Source organism: Sinohyriopsis cumingii, unplaced genomic scaffold (genome assembly GCF_028554795.1).
Source record: "Sinohyriopsis cumingii isolate HCF-2022 unplaced genomic scaffold, ASM2855479v2 utg000198l, whole genome shotgun sequence".
In the NCBI taxonomy this organism is placed as follows: Eukaryota; Metazoa; Mollusca; class Bivalvia; order Unionida; family Unionidae; genus Sinohyriopsis; species Sinohyriopsis cumingii.
The window spans coordinates 1728025-1746632 of record NW_028315875.1 but is presented as its reverse complement, the minus strand read 5'-3'; the positions used below and the strand labels follow the sequence as shown (position 1 = coordinate 1746632).

The 18608-nt window shown below is 36.6% G+C and overlaps 1 protein-coding gene across 1 annotated transcript in view; it reads right to left on the bottom strand.

Moving 5' to 3' along the window:
• Positions 1 to 1596, bottom strand: part of LOC149774568 (C-type mannose receptor 2-like) — a 31166-nt gene extending 29570 nt beyond the window's left edge. The window contains exon 1 of the mRNA XM_089945035.1: positions 1329 to 1596. The gene's annotated coding sequence lies outside the window, so the exon portion shown is untranslated. The remainder of the gene's footprint in view (positions 1 to 1328) is intronic.
• Positions 1597 to 18608: the final 17012 nt, after the last annotated feature.

Below are 18608 nucleotides of genomic sequence, written 5' to 3'. Positions count from 1 at the left end.
TTGCCAGTTCTATATAGAAATCATGTTATGCCAGTTGTGGACAGAAACCATGGTTCGCCAGTTGTGTACAGAAACCATGGTTTGCCAGTTGTGTACAGAAACCATGGTTTGCCAGTTTGTTTTATAAAAACCATGGTTTGCCAGTTTGTTTTATAAAAACCATGATTTGCTAGTTTGTTTTATAAAAACCATCGTTTGCTAGTTTGTTTTATAAAAAAAAACATGGTTTGCCATCAAATCCATGGTTTGCCATTTTGCTTTACAAAAACCATGGTTTGCCAGTTTGTTTTATAAAAACCGTGGTTTGCCAGTTTGTTTTATAAAAAAACATGGTTTGCCAGCTTGTTTTATAAAAACCATGGTTTGCCAGTTTGTTTTATAAAAAACATGGTTTGCCATAAAAACCATGGTTTGCCAGTTTGTTTTATAAAAACCATGGTTTGCCAGTTTGTTTTATAAAAACCGTGGTTTGCCAGTTTGTTTTATAAAAACCATGGTTTGCCAGTTTGTTTTATAAAAACCATGGTTTGCTAGTTTGTTTTATAAAAACCATGGTTTGCCAGTTTGTTTTATAAAAAACCATGGTTTGCCAGTTTGTTTTATAAAAACCGTGGTTTGCCAGTTTGTTTTATAAAAACCATGGTTTGTCAGTTTGTTTTATAAAAACAGTGGTTTGCTAGTTTTATACAGAAACATGGTTAGCTGCTTCTATATATAAATCTTTCTATGCCAGTTCTATATAGAAACAATGTTCTGCCAGTTCTATATTGAAACCATGTTATACCACTTCTATACAGAAACATTGCTATGCCAGATCGATACAGAAACCATGTTATACCACGTCTATACAGAAACATTGCTATGCCAGATCTATATAGAAACCATGTTGTACCAGTACTATACAAAACCATTGCCATGCCAGTCCTATATAGAAACCATGCTATGCCAGTTACACATAGAAGTCATGGTTTGCCAGTTCTATTAAGAAACCATGTTATGTCAGTTCTATACAGAAACCATGGTTTGCATATGATATATTTTATCAACCAATTTCACCTAGAATAATTTGCTCATCAATTTGCTTCTTTGTTCTTTTTTATTGATTGCAAAATGTACGTGTCCTCACCTAAATAACAGTTCCAAATACAGCAGCCACTGACGGGGGTGAGAGTATGTAGATTTTATCGATAACATTATTAACGATCTAACCCTGACGTGCTTTCTCTTTACCAATGAATGGTATCAAATGTTGTCATTTTTATTTGGTTCGTAATTTCTAGCCTATCACGATTTGCAAACCAAAGATATCGCTAAAAGGGATTACTTACCTCAAGTATGTTTGTTAGATCTGTAGCTGTTACGTTTCCGTTGAAAGCAGCCAAAAATGCTGATGAGCTTTCGCGAATCTAGTGATTACTTTTATGCATTCAGTAACGAGTTTAGGCCCATGGGTTCATACGCAATTTCTAATGTACAGAAACTGCATTTACACACTCGTGAAAGATATACCGCATGGGTTCTTGAGAAACAAATTGTATGTACTACAACAATGTATACATCTACTTGCACGATAGCATCCCTATACATGAATTTCAATTAAGGTAAATATAGGATACCCTTCTCAGGATAATATGCTGATATCGGGACGGACTGATAAAGGATGAAAGATAACTTATTGTCGAAGCGGGTCGAAAATGATCTAATTTGTGACTGGTACAGAAGGTAAATGTACACGTAATATATCATATATGTGACCACGTTTTGCTAGACTGGGGTCAAAATTTCGGCATATAACCTACATACGATTTATGGAAGACATCTTTAACATTCATAGATGTATAATAATGCGTAAGATGTACTGACCTTGCGCGCTCTTGCTCTTTCATTGAGAGTAGAGGTGTGAGAAACGATTCTATAGACATCAGAAGACACACACACACACACACACACACATATATATACGAACCAAACAAGTTGCGAATATAATATTATTACACAGGAGTATTAGGTCAGTCTCTTAGGTGAAAATTGCCATATCCCCTTCCATATTTGACCAATGTATATTAGAACCTACCTTAAAGGTAATTCTTATTAAACAGCCACTTGCCTTAACAGGATGCAGTGGCGTACTAAAGGAGTGCGAGGGGTGCGGTCTGTCCCGTGTGACAAGACAGACGAGGGTTGCCATCGGGAGAGTTGAAATATCAGTGCAAGTTTTTTAACTGAATGAAAACTTCGCCAAAGTAAAATTATTTCCAATTTACTTACAACAGCACTGCACTGTTAAAGAAATCTACTTGCCAACATAATATATTTTTTTGTGTTTAAATTTTGAAATTATTTGTGGGGGTGCCAAATCATATGTTGATCTGAAATACCTTCAACGATTGCTTCACAGTGAAGTTCTTGTCAAAGGTTCACCGGCATTTCTTTGAGAGGCTGAACCGTCGCCGAAACATACACAGAGAACCACACATCAGTTTCGAAGCGTCGTGTGGAAACAGATCACAATTAATAGCTTCGGTTCACTACCCACAAATGTAGTCCCAGTCTATTTTTAGAGCATTTTCTCCTGTCTCCTTTTGGTGGTGATACAAGAGTTAGATTTAGACATTCTTGGCATGGATTTAAAGATAACTGTTTTTCATTCAGAGTATGAGCATCTAAGGCCTTGGTGTTGATCTGAAAGAGAAATCTGTGTTCCATTGTACGCTGGTTTGTTTACACAGAAAATGTCATTCTGGAAGGTTCCAAATGTTTACAGGATAAAATCTGTTACTAAAATTATAATATACAACGTGATAAACACAATATCCTTGACTCGGACGAAGATAAATAATAAATATGCTTACTTCTCATGATAATGATCCTAAGTCCTTAGCAGCAGAGGAGGGGAACAGACCACTTTAGGGAAGGGTCACCCTTGTTATACAAAAAAAATAGTGACCCTTCATAGAGGTCAATACCACGTCTACGATTATTATTTGTCCCCAACATAATTGTAGACAAGGCTCCTCTGCTGCTATGTTATTCTGAATAATCTGGGAAATCTTCATCTGAATCCTGGGAATTTGTTTTATGTTTCAAGTAATATTCAAGTTCTGATGGTGGTTTTTCTATTTTTGGATTTATGTTTTTTCTTTTTCTGTAATATATCATCAAACTTCTGTATCGATCTCCACCGCAATTTTTGCAAATCTGATATAATCCTCTAACGCCGTTGTTACATCCAACACATCTTCGTGGACCAGCATGAGGGTTTTTCTTTATAAGATAATTATGTTTTTTGCAATATTCTCCACGACATTTTTTATCACATTTGTTAGTGGTTCCTTGACGCAGCCACGCACAATTGTTCATTATATTAATGATATCAGTTTAATTTTATCATCACCCCCGTTATCCAAATATTTTATCAAGTCCAATACGATATCTTGTTCTAGGATCGTGCAAATTTATTGTTATAAACCCGTGCGGAGTAGTTTGCGCTCGTGAAAAGAAGTTTCTGAATTTAATTATATCCATGTCACCGCTGCACCAGGTTTGATGAATATTTCGCAACGTGTGTGTGTCTACGCCATTAAACACAACTAAAATGTTACAGTTATCTCTGATCACTTTTGGTATTTGTGTGTATCGTTGAGTAACATAAATAACATCGGTATTTTTATGTCTACCACGGGAAAAAATCCTAGCTGGATTTGACTGTTTATCTAGCATCACATCATCATACACAACTAAATTATTAATAAATCCGTTTAAAACATCAACGGACGGTGCTTCATCAATATCTGTTATAAACTCTATAACATCATTATTTTCGTCCCGTAATCGCGCGTTTTCGTTAAAATCTTTAAGTACTTCATAACATCGTTGATCATCAGCGGATGGTGCTACCAAATACAACTTATCCCATTTCAACCATCTCATTATCAGATTAAGTAATAACTGCGTCTTACCCGATCCAGATGGGCCCATGATAATCATTCGGATGGAATTCGGTAGTGCAGGATGGTGTTTAACTGGCTCTCGCTGCCGAGTTGCTGAGAAATCAATTATATCCATATATATTATAACATGAATTTATATTGTTTACGCTGTAAAGTTAAAACTCCAACCACTGAATTAGCTACGGTTATAACAAAAAATAAAAAGATAGCGTATGGTGGAAAATGTTCTGTATGCGGTAGAAAGAAATTTTCGTTTTTACCTAATAAGCGCGGTGATGATATTGCTAATTTGATGTCAAAGTTTCCAGGTGCTCCATGGGCTAAATACAGCGAAGAAAAACATCTACCAGGATATAATTATTGCGGTCCTGGTACTCGACTCGATATCAGGCTTGATAATCAGGATCAACCAAAACCAGGCGAGGAACCAGTAAACGCCCTTGATCGAGCTTGTCATGTTCATGATGTAGCTTATAAGAGTAAAAATCTACAAGATAGGCATATTGCAGATGTGAAATTAATTCATGCATTAAATTCCATAAAAAGTAAAAATATCAGAGAATCATTAGCTAATTGGTTAGTAAGATCCGCGATGAAAAGTAAATTAGCGCTAGGGGCTGGTAATATATAATGGAATCGATTTATTATTCACCAATTGGATACTGGAAGGGTAAATCAGCAATTAGTAAACTCGCTGATGCAGCAGCGGTTAAACATTCTGCCGCTAAAACGTGGTTGTCCAGGCAGGCAATATGGCAAATTTATCTACCACGTCCTAAACAAATTCAGTACGCGTATTTCAGTGTCAGAGTTCCTAATGAAGTTCATCAAGCTGATATTTTATTTTTACCATATGATACTGTACGTAGAAAAACGTACAAATACGCGCTAACTGTTGTTGATGTTGCAAGTAGATATAAAGAAGCAGAACCGTTAGCGACTAAAACAGCTGCTGAAGTAGCCGACGCATTTAAACGAATTTATCAACGAGGACCATTACGATGGCCACAATTATTACAGGTTGATCCTGGCAAGGAATTTCTTGGTCCAGTATCATCGTTGATGAAACAACATAATACCAAAATACGACGAGGGCATACTGCAATTCATCGTGATCAGGCAATTGTTGAGCGATTTAATCGAACACTTGCCGAGCGGTTATTTGGATATCAATACGCGAAGGAATTGATTCAGGATAAAAGATCTCGTGAATGGGTGGCAAGATTATCAAATGTGATAGCAGCGTTAAATAATGAAGTAACTCGAACGACCAACATGAAACCTATTAATGCAATTGCAAGCGCGCACATACCTACACAACGACGTGATCTTCCAGCACAACCATTATTAGGTAATATCACTGTAAGGTATTTATATGAGCCCGGCGAACTTGAAGGCGGTAAAAAAAGAGCGACTGATCCTATTTGGAGTGTTACCACGCATAAGATATCCACCGTAACTAGATCTTCGGGTAGACCCGCAATCTACAGACTAGATTCGGCTGCTCCTCAACGCGGATTTGTGCGTGAACAATTACAAGTAATCCCCACGGATACACAATTACCACCAAAATCACTTAACTAGCACCACGACGTCGATTACATTCAAGACAGGTCAACATGATATTTTCTCGTGTATGACCAAGATTGTTATTTTTTCTATCTACGGTAAATTGTCTTGGATCATTTTTCAGATACCGCCATAACATTATACAATTACAACTTGCACAATGATTATTATGTTGTTGTTTTAGCGCATTAATAAAATCAACATCAAGATTAAAATTGCGTTTATTTTTTTTATCACACTCTTTATAACCAGATAATTTTTTTCTTATTATATCACCGTCAACATCATCATCACTGATCACTGACGAGTCCATGACGATCCGTCTCAATTGAGATATTTTTCTAACTCGAGACACTGCAAGATAAACCAAGTTCGACCATTCGATGTGATCATCAACGATCCAAACAACTGTATCAGTAATAGTTAATCCCTGAGATGAATTAATCATCATCGCGTATCCGAGCGTCCACGGGGATTTATCAGCACGTAGAGCATCTTCAACAACATCAACGTCGACGGCAACAATATCATTCAATACAAGATTATGTTTCCTCTTTGACTCTCCTGGTATATCAACGTCGATATTTTGCCGTCGCGTATCTGCTGGTCGATAACATAGTGGAACTGACAACGTTGGAAACTTTTCTCGTTGTAACTGAAACAACTCCCGCTGAAGTGTATCACGAACTATCTTTCTACTCGCAACTATCAAATCGTTTGGTCGCCACGTTTGCATAAAGTCTTTCATGGGTGTTTCTGAAATTATCTCGCGCATTATTTCACATTGAATTTTATTCGGTTGTAGTCTGATTAATTTTTTAAATTCCTTCAATGATCAACGAAACTTTTCAGCCAATCATGTGGAGATGGTCCAGCTACAGGTGGTGGTTGACCGTGATCGCCGCACATTATCACAGCAGTATTTCTTGTTAACAACCAATCAAGAAATGTTTTTAATGTTTCTAGCGGTACAGTGCATATTTCATCCCATATTATAATCCTTGGAATGTATTTCTCGCCCATCCTTAAAGATGTCCATGTATCACCCTTCCATCGAAAAAAGCTGTGATAAGTACAGGAATTAACACCGCGTTGTTTCATCTCTCGCGCGAGTCTATGTGTGGGTGTTAGCACGATCATATCCGAGTTCTGAAATAGTTCGATAGCTCGAGTGGTTTTACCACTGCCGCCAGGTCCGTTTAGATAAACCGTTTGTGTCTAGTTATTGGATCGTATACTGATGGTAACAACGAACTTGTCAACGTTTGATATTTTTTACAGTAAATATCTTTAACCGCAACATCAGCGGATTCGGAATAATCGAGCATATATTCATTTTTTATTCTCCACGAACCCCACGATGCATAAGTGCCTATGTTTAATTTTTCTAACAGCATTGAATGTTTTTTACTTATATAAAACGAATCAGTAGCAACTCTGAAACCTTATTTATCATCGATAATAGATTTATTGAAACATACGCGAGCATCGATGATCTTAAATGAGTATACTGAGGTGACTCACCGTCCATGTAGTTCACAATGGTACCTAGTTTATTTCTATTTGACAAGAAAGCTGTTTCTCGACTTACAAACGTGTTCTTGTTCGTTATATCAGCGATTATAAAATCTAACTCAGCGTCGTCCATGATCAATCTTGTACAATGTTGTCTGTGATCATATGCTGCTCCTTGGGTAAATTTGCCAATTATTTTTCTACCAAGATCCTTCGAATCGGTTTCATCCGAATGTGGTAACCAAACTTCGGTTTGTTTTCGATATGATATAATTGCTTCGCTGATCGTCAGCGATATTAACATCGTGCAATCAAGCATATACCGTAATAGTACTATTGGTGTCCACATTTTTTCCGAAAAATGTTTTCCAAACCAAACATAACAAATTGCATGGAGTCCTTTAGACATTTCGAATGACTCGATACGAGCAAATCCAGTCAGATCAAAATCCGGTAATGGTCCATTTATCGATACTCGCGTCATTTCGTGCGTGGGATGACCGAATCGCTCAAAATACACAGAACAATCTCCGTATCCAAGAAAACTTCCCGGATAACACGCAACCATATCAACTGAAATAACATCTCTATGATCGTATTTAGTATTCCATAGTCCGCCGTGTTCATATTCGACACAACTGGATACTATGTCATTGAGAAAATCAAACCGAGTTGGTTTCCACGAATTTTTCTTTCTAGCAAAATGAGCCGCAACGGACGGAACAGTAAAGCAGTTGGTCAATAATTCGTCAGTGTCATCAGTGCATTGCAGTGCAAGATTTTTCATTTTCTCGTGAAGATGATTTGTTCGATAAATAACACCATTTGGCCTCACAAACTGATCAAATTGATTATTTTCTTCCACACAAGAATGAAATAACCATACTGACACAGGATCGTTTTTACTTATTTCGTTAATAAAATCAAACATGTCTCCGGGATAACATTTAACAGTTCGATCTCGTGGAAATATTGTTACTGCGTTAGTCCACGCGTGTGAGTTATGATCAATAATTTCGATCGAAGCTCCTTTTGATCTATATTTTGATTCATACAAAATTTCTCCTGTTATCGTCGCTACGGTTATTGGAAATTTTAATCTTTTTCCTTACTCAGCGACATCTTTCATAGACGCACCAGTATCTTTAACCATTTCTCCCCACGTGTTTATTATTTTACGTCTCTTATCCGTTAGACCGTTTCCACGAGTCAAAACGGTAAAATGTTCTGTTACTCGTTCAGCTACACAATTTATTTTTGAAAATTTCATCGGCGCTAGTTTATCAACGCTAGGTTTTTCATTTATCACATAGATTCCATAAATAACCGCGGTCACAGGATATGCTCGTTCATAATACGGTTTGTCAATACCTGTCAATAGACCTGGTTTGGAATCTTTACTTAGTACGACAGTTTTTTTATTACCGTGGACAGGATCATATTTGTCACGGATAATCCAATCATTTGTTTCTGTCAACACGACGAATTTTATTCTGAAAAGATACTTGCGATTACCTTGATGAATATCAAAGAGGTAGTTAATGATAATTGCTGCTCGTTTGTCGTTCATCATAGCGTTAATGGCGCCGTTGCGTATAATCTTGAACGTTGACCAGACATGAGATGCACCATCTGTGTGAAATTCTTTCTTGGCGTCGTGAATTTTATTAATCAAACTTTTATTTTTCGGATCAACCAGATCTCGTACTGGTAAGTCAGAAGATATTCTGTCGAGGTTGAATTTATCCACGCTCCAGGGCTTTATTCGGGATAATCTATCGAATTCGTTCATACTATATTTCAGACAAGTATTTAAATTAAAATATTATGTATACAATGTCTCAATGCAGATGGCTCATGGTGGGTTCATTGACTCGTTGTAATAAATCCTGTAAAAAGGAGTTCTGCGGACAACACATGCAGTGCGTTAACCGTGGAAGCTTAGGACCAATACCATGTCTGCGATGTGGTACTGGAGTGCGAGGAAAAACAAAATTATGTGGAAAGTGCGGGGGGAAACGGTTCAGAGAACTTAAAAGATATTATGACAAAAAAAAATAATAATAGTGAAAATGCTATAAAATCCGTGGAGGATTATCTAACTAGGTTTTCAGACAAACAATGATTTAAACAAATAATATTATCATATATGGAGCAAAATATATTTATCCCACATCCCACAATAACAAATTACGAATCAAATCGTAATGGAATGATTAGAAATTGCAGGTTGAAGAGACCGGTTGGTTATATTACTAATGTTGGTTATCTAATGTTCAACGCTGGAGGAAAGAAACATTATCTGTGTCATAGATTTACGTATGAGTGTCATAACGGATTGATCGAAGATGGTTTTGTTATTGATCATCTTGACGGGGATCCTCAGAACAACTCCTTTTTCAACCTTCGTGTTGTCACGCAAAGCGTGAACTCTGCACGTGGTAATACTGGAAAATGCAAGACAGTTTCTAAAAGGGTAGTAAAGTCTACAAACATAGAAACCGGTGAAGAAATTACATTTCAGTCTATGAACGCGGCTGCGAAATATTTTGATATTAACTCGCGTGTGGTAAAATACGTCGCAGAAAATATAACCAAATCTACTTTCTCAAAAGTATATAAACAGAAAATCACCTTTCAATATTGTTAACTATCATCACCACCTCGAATTATATTTAACCACATTGAATTATATTAGTCGCTGTATGTCTCCCTTATACTACTGAATTTTTAATTATGCAAAAGGGAGATTACTTTGTAATATATAGTTTTCTTCGTAAATTTCCGATTTTTATGGTCAGATTAACCATTTACGTCGTAATTAATTACTCGTAGAAGTATATTTATGGTTTCTAACTTACAAAATAGAAATTTCCCATCATACAACATAGCGAGAAACTGAGGTAACTTGACCGTTGTTATTGATCCGCAAGTAGCTGTATATGCTGCATTTACAAACCGTTGTTATGCACAAATCGATATGCAGTTGATTCATACCGCACGCAGGTTTATATTTGCAGTCTGTTACGAAAAACGCTGTTATATTCAGAAACCGTTGTTATAATACAGATATATTCAGAAACCGTCATTTTAATGTAGAAACAGTTATTTAAATGTAGAAACTATTCCGCTGTTTTAATTCAGAAATGCTGTAGCTATATATTAACTTCCGAAACATATGTTTGTAATAAGATTTGATAGCTCAATCCGTATCGAATTGGACTGTGACGCTCGCGGTCCAGGATCGAATCCCATGACTGACAATTGGTCGGTGGTTACGCATATTAGCGATTTTTATAATTAATTGGGGCACCGCCAGCCTCTCTCCGCTCTCAAAACCATCCAAACCACATATCACCGGTGGTTAATACATGTTTTGTATTACCTACGGGTTGATTATTGGGGTAGGTGGTTCTGTTGAGCGGAGAAAATGGCCTCATTCATTCACTACATTCATTCATTCATTACATCTCATTATATATATTTCATTCATTACATGCTTAAACCTGCTAAAAGACTCGAATAGAGGTTCCATTTCATAATATATGTTTGTGTCGTCTATGCATAATCTGAGCTCGCTAAAGACTCGATAGGGGCTCTTCATTCTGTGTGCCTGGTGAACTTGGTAGAATGCGATGGCAATCTACGAGTTCTTGGCTGTACTGTCCTTGAAACATCCCGACGAACACGCTAAAGACTCGATAGGGGTTCTAGGGATAATTTTTTTTTTATTTTAAAGATTTATATATTATATAATGAACCATGAAAATATCGAAGACATTATTTCTGCTATCCAAAAACTAGAAGAAAACAGAATTAATATATCTGATGAACTAAATCCTGAAAAAATAATATCTGATATTGAAACGTTAGAAGAGCTTAAGAATGAAAATAAGTACGTTCTATCATCTCAATATAAGTTCATAAAGCGGAGTCAGGCAGCTATGTTTCAGTCGCTAGCTACCGTAGAAGATAATCTGGTGAAGGAATTTGTTCCTCTCTCTGCCGCAGTGGAAAAAATTAGATCGCTGTTATCCCACGAGTACAAGGAAAAGAAAACAATTAGTACTCGCATAAGACTATTAAGAAAAATTATGTTAGCGAGTAACCCCGTCCAAAGTAGTAATTCCGATGAAGATGACTGAGATCTTTGATGGGTTAGTTGGTACTTAGATTTATCATTTTATTTCTGAATTATTATTTTATTTATTCTGAATTATTATTTATTTCTGAAATTGATGGGTTGGTTGGTACTCTGAATCATGCAAACCAATCAATTTTGTAATTTTGATGGGTTAGTTGGTAGTCAGATTTATTATTTATTTTTTTCTGAATTATTTTATTTATTCTGAATTATTTTATTTATTTTTTCTGAATTATTTTATTTATTCTGAATTATTTTATTCATTTTTTCTGAATTATTATTATTTATTCTGAATTATTTTATTTGTTCTGAATTATTATTATTTATTCTGAATTATTATTATTTATTCTGAATTATTATTATTTATTCTGAATTATTTTATTTATTTTTTCTGAATTATTATTATTTATTCTGAATTATTATTTATTTCTGAAATTGATGGGTTAGTTGGTACTCAGATTTATGCAAAATGATCAAATTTTCAGAAAAAAAATAAAATATTTCAACATTTGTCAGTGAAATTTGATGAATTTTCCATTATCATTCGGGTCAAACCTCAAGCGGTTCTCTAATTGATTTATAGATAAATCGTCAAAAATCAGTAAAATTAGCTCAAAAAATGAGATTTTTCATGCGATTTTTGTTAATTTTTCTGGTAGTTTTCGAAAAAAATGAGGGTTTTTGACGATTTATCGATAAATCAATTAGAGAACCGCTTGAGGTTTGACCTGACGAAAAACTGTAATTTGACAAATTTTCCCTGACAAATCGACTAAAATACCCATCAAAAACACGAAATTTGTTGATTTTTCACTGAAATTCAGAAAATAAAATATTTCTGATGAAATAAAATAAAATAAAATATTTCTTAATCCACTCCTTATTTTATTCATTCTGGAATATTATTTTTTTAAGTTGATCGACTTTAATGCAGGAATGTGCCTGATCTCTGCTACAAATGATCTCTCTCGACGGAGTTCATTGTGTTAATAAGAAATGCTCGTTTCCGTGGCTAAATTGTTCTATGTTTTGTGAAAACGCGCGTTTTCAAGTGTATAAAAACCCTCACGTGCTGGATCTTTCTACGATTTCACATACAGATTTATTACAAGCTCTTCTCCACGTAGGTCAATTAAGCGATTAAGGTGGTCTGTGAGTTTGAAATTTATTCGTGACAAATACTGATTATGTGTGCGTAGATAAACAGGATTGGTTGGTACTTGTACGATCAAATCGCCAGGGGGGACTTGTGGTGTGAACGTGTATAGGATGTATCCTTGTTGAGCCTGATTTGATTTTCCAAGATCTATTTGATAACTGCCTTCGATTACGTCACAAACTAGGTTAACCGCGGTCGTCGATGTTATATTAACGATTCCCGGAGATACGTGTCTACCGCCGCCGAGTGGATCATTATTATGTCTGAGAACAGTTGCTGGTGGAGCTATTTTTGTCCATGCATCGAGTATTTTAGGAAAGAACTCATCAATGACATCATTGACAGATTTTCTTAACTCAACTACACTATACCTGGGAAATTTAAAATTTGGTACATCGGCTTCTGTTAATTTATATTTATCTAACCATTCTTTTGCATCAGATCCTTCAGAAAATTTAAAACTAAGCATAGCTTGAACTATTCGGTCATTAAAATATTCCATATCTGATACAAGCTGATTTAATATTTCCACACGCGTGATGATTTTTTCACGTGATGACGCTGATATGTCAAAAATATGTTCGTTAAAATATTGATTTAGTTGATCTAGTTGTTTTTTACATTCTTGATTGATTTCCTGAAAATATTTAATAATATCACTTTGATGAATACCTAAAGTAGTTGTTTCCCCGGGATTTTTAAAAGTCCATGCCTCAGTAACACCGACAAAAATAAATAAGCTAAACAGTGATTTATTTTTTAAAATACGTAGTCGTTCCCGGTATGATGGATTAATTTCATGATATGATTGCCTATCCGTGACATAATCAGACTTTTTCGGTTCTGGTGGTATCTGTGTTGTCGGTGGTGATATTTCAGGCCATCCTAGTACGGATCTTATCGTGGACTGATAAATATCAACGACGTAATCAGGCGAGTTTATTTCAATCGTCGAGGACAGCGTCGGCTCATGAACATTAATTGATATTTTTGCTTCTTTTCCTGTTATTGATTTTATTCTACGAGCAAATTCATCATTGATTTGTTCGACCTCATAACTACCAGTTGGTATTCCAACAACAACCCAGTCAGGTGTTCCATCGGGTTTGTTTTTATCAGCAAATACAAGCGAATTATTTGCTGGTGTACCATTAAATGATCTCGATCTGATGTTTGGCCAGCTGTAATATACTCGTAATTGTGCTAGTGCAATTTCATTCGCGCGAATTGCTGTTGGAAAATTGATGTCAAATTCAGGATTAATCGAGCTTAGCGAGATCATCGTGGTCTTGTGCGGGGTTGTGTTCGTCACGATCTGCTGCAGTAATTCCGTCATTATTGATACTCGTACCTTTAATACCAGCGCAATTGTAGCTGATCATCATTGAAAACTCAAAATCGGATATAATTCCATCATTGAAACTCGCTGATAACAACGAGGATAACCTCGTGTATGCGACAGTTGCTATGTGTAATTTTATCTTGTAATCGGATAATTTTTCATTCGTGCAAGTACATATTTTTTTTGCAACGATATTAAGCACACCTGCAATTGTCGTAGTTGCACAAACACAAATAGTCACAGCTACTGGTGCCATCATTGTTACCGCGGATAATATTATTCCGCTTCGGGCAACAACAGCGGATACCAAATAAACAACAACGTCGATGATAACTAATCGTCGTTGATACCTTTTTATTTTTACTGTATATTGTTCAACTCGATCTTTCAACGCTGCCTGCCATTCATGCGCTTGATTGTACCTAAATCCTTGAACGTCGATAGCACTCATTATATTTTATGCCGTAAGCAATTGAGGTGTTTCAGCTACAAATTCCAAACACCACCAGAAGGATGTTGCGGTTAATTTCTTATCAGCTGCTTCCAGAATAAATATTTCTTCGGTTCCGCTATTTAATATAACAGATACAACCCCGGAAAACCTATCGGTTGAATGACGCCATGGAAACGTTGTAAATATTTCAAATTTTGCAGCACTAAACACAGACAGCCTGTACACGCCAGTGACTGTTGCAGTATATTTGATAGTATTATTTTGCTGCGACCATGTTGCAAATCCCGATGATACCGTGCATACGATGTTGGTAATATGCCCGGAAGTTATTCCGGCTGGGATTTTAATCAGACTGGTTTTATCAACGATTTCAGGAATTCCCGCTACGATGTTTTGCTGTGTTTGTTTGATCGTGTCTAGGTTAGTTTTGATATCAACGAGTTTCATGTCAACGGCGTGCGGAGTACCGAAGAATTTATCTATGGATTCGTCGGTTTTTTGAAAATTTCTTCGAAATCTTCCAAAAGCGCCTACGTGAACATCATACTCGGCTCTCAGCGTGGATAATTTATTATCTACGGTGTCAACATAATTTTTCGTTGCAGCATCTTCACCGGATGTTGGATCTCCTAAAACTACTATTTTATTTCCGTTCATGCTAAGTTCACCTGTCATTGTGTCACCGGTATTTTTTACGCGATTAGCAGCAGCTGCCGTAATTTGATTTCTGATGGTTGTAAACGATATACTTGAATCCCTGATTCTGCCGCTGTCAGTAAACACGGGTATATTATCCGTAACTGCACCAAGTACTCGTCGAATTATATCATTCCATTTGATATTGCTGCTTTTTAGTTTACCATGTCGATCCTGAAAAATAACAACCTCATCTGGGTCAACTCCAGCCAGGTTCATAATATCAGCGAGGTCATCCTTAGTCGCGTACTTCGATAGATCAACGTCGCCGGGCTTTTTCTTAACGCGTGAGGAAGATCTTCCGTAAATATCAACCATTATAATAAGACCTGTTGTTTAAAACGAATCGGTTGCTTGTATAATCATGCACGACTTTATGTGGCGGCCTGGATGATTTTGATATAGCGTCGAGTACATTAATTACTTCACGGCCGCATATTGGCGGATCTGTCATTGTTTGTGTGGGTAGCGTTGAATACCAAACTTTGGAACCAGAGGTTCTTGCGTGAAGTGGTGCAACATACTTGATAAATTCAACAGGCGGAGCTAACCCGTATGAATCAAAATAAACGATTCCACGTGGATCAACCGCGTATGATACCCAATGAGTACCAGGTCCGGAACGTTCGTCGAGATTAATAATACCTGTTTCGAGTTTGTTTGGTTGTTTTGGTAATTGATCTCGCATGAAAACACCTCTAAAGGCTTTTATTTTTAATCGTTTAGTGGCATCAAGTAAATCAAAATTTGATGCTGGAACGTCTAACGTGGAAGCCTTAGACCTCTTCCCCAACGAGATCCTGGCAATCTTAAGCCGCGTCCCTTTTTTTTGTATCCTTGCCCTGTTGCTTTCTTTAGAGCCATTCCAGCAGCTGTTCCAACAGCACCTAACGCGACTGCCTTTGCTACGGCTGGCGCGGCAGCAGCTATTATCGCTGGAATAGCCGCAAGAAGTGGAAAAATACCGCCTGTTTTAATTGAGTCTTTAACCGCACCCGCAGAGAGATTGAGTTTGACGCCTGTTTTTGATTGTTTAGCGTCGTTGAAATGTTTAAGCTGGCGTTCTGATAATGATAGCTTATTTTGACCACCCGTGATCTGATCTCGCTTTAGTGATATTTTCATTCCGCAGTTTTTTGCTGAATTTGATTGAAGGTTTTTAATCTGACCGTGAGTCAGACTGACACTAACGTGTTGATATGGCATTTTATGATAATACTCGTGTTTTTAAATAACACGATTAAAGATTTTCCACTGGTGCATCAACGACTCTCATTCGACCACTACCACCTTCAAGTAACATGGCTTTATCGCTGAGAATAACCGCGATTGCTTTGTAGGCGCCGCGAACAAGTGGTGGACCAGCTATATCAGGAGGAGGGTTAGTAACACGAGCTCGAAAGTGTATATCAACGACAGATTGTTTGGATAAATCAAGATGTTCCAACGAAAAGTAATAAATCTGATATAGTTTTGTAAAATCTAACTGTGATATTTGCAGCCCAGTATCTACGTTTTGATCACGTCCCATGAATGACATCAAACGATGATATGCACGCGCTACGTGATTTTGATCAAAATTTAACAATATATCCTCAGCCGGTTCTTGATGTCCATTTATCCGCAAGGAAACTTCATTAACTCCAAGGTTGTCAAATATCATATGTGAACGTTCTTGATTACTCGTCCGAGCATTATCTTGCAGCGCAATAAAAATATGTCTTGGTGCAGAAACACCCTGTTGTGATGCTATATTCCATGTAAATAAACCATTAACAGAGCTTTGAATAGCATCTGTGGTTGCTGTTAACCATGATATCAATGATTTACCGCCTTGATCCATAAAAGATAGTAATTTTTGTTCTTCAATAATAGATGGAATCATTACTGGCATCCACAATGAAAGCTTTGATATATTTACTTTACCATCAGCGACACCAGCACCTCGCCAGATTGCATCATTATCATTACTTTTTCTTACGAGCACAATTGTGTGTTTAGCTCCAAAGATGACCTTTCTAACATTTCTGCAAAATCCAAAGATGTGAGATAATGGAATTGCACATGAAAAATTTCTATCATTTCCTGACAACGCTGCTCGGCGTGTTGCAAATCCCAGGTTGTAAGTCGCATTAACACTTTTTATAATATCAAATTCACCACCTGGTCTATCTTCGTGCTCGAAGTCAACCGGTTGATTAACAACTGAAACATTTTGTGGTGCTCGTAACTTAGTATATTAAACATGATCAGCGCTGTCAGTAATATCCTTAGCAAACATCATTGTTGGACCGGCTGATCTTGTGTAATCATCAGAATATCTGGCTAGACCAATTATTGTTGTAGCAACATCGACATCCTTCTGAATTGATTCAATATTTTTTCCATCAATCATGTATGTGGCGCTATCAAACAGTGCCATAATCCCGTTGTTGACAAAACCAACACGCAAATTAGCAGCATATGGCTTATTAGCTACAACATTTGTTACAAGTCTACCTTCTACTTCAATAAACGCCTCAGCGGGCAAGAAATATCTACTTGTATCATGAACCTGTAATTCGATTCTCCCCCACTGATTTGGTTGTCTTGCGTCATAGGAATAAAATTGATAATCACGCACTGATTCATCTTTGAGGACCGGTGCATCCATGTCAAATGCTGGGTCGGACATGCGTTTAAACATTTTATTGTAATTACCATTTTTCCAAATGGTAATCATCGTCGACGAAGACCGCTTCCCGCTATTAAATTCGCTGTTATATTTTTTTCTGCTTCTTCAGATAATTCCGCTAGTTTTTGATTTGCAGCCTGATTTATTATTTTACTGACATTTGCTGGCATAACCTCAGTACTTGCCAGTTTCACTGGTGGTTGTTGTTTTCGTCTTATTAATCGTGCTAGTCTATCTTTGATCGCCGAGAACGCCTTACCAGCAACATTGACAATTGCACCAGGAGCTTTTTCACGAATAGCCTCAATAGCCTTCATACCTAATTGTTTTGCAATCGGTACTGCTTTTGGAGCCATCCTTCTAAATAAACCCTGAATAACATCACCAAGTCCATCTCCGTAAATTACTTTGTAATTTGGCAGTCGTGAGTTTACTACCCTGACCATGATCGGTCCACGTTGAGCAGTATGTATAATCATTTGTATATACTGATTGATTAATTGTTTAGTCGCTGTGATAATCATCAGCAATTTCATCAATAAGTGAACGATAAATGCTGCGATCCATAATACCACCTTGAAATAATCTTCGACAAATATCAGATATTTCATTGGTTATTTCTGTTGAGTTATTTCCTGCACGTTTTCCCCCTATGAGAACTTCTAACCGTGACACGTCATTGAGGATATTATTAGGACAAACAAAATTATTTCCCAGACCACTTCCCGTTGCTCCTTCTTCTTCTTCTGATTTCTTAAATAGTCTTAAGGGAGATCTTTTCTTAAATAGTCTTGAGGGTGATACTTCTTCTTCTTCCTCACTTATTGTTCTGAGAGATTGTGATGATACTTTTGATTCTTTTTGTGCAAGATACATGTCTATGTTTCTGCGATAATCATTATATACCTCATCATTGGAATAAACTCTATCTTTATTAAAATATATACGATATATCCATTTATACCAGATTTCGGGATTACTAATACGAGCGGAGCTATATTCAGGCTTTAAAAGTTGTTCTTTTTTATCCTTACTTTCTGCTGCAAGTTTTGATAACGTATCAACATCCCTAATTTCTCTTATGAATCTGATACCCGAACTGGTA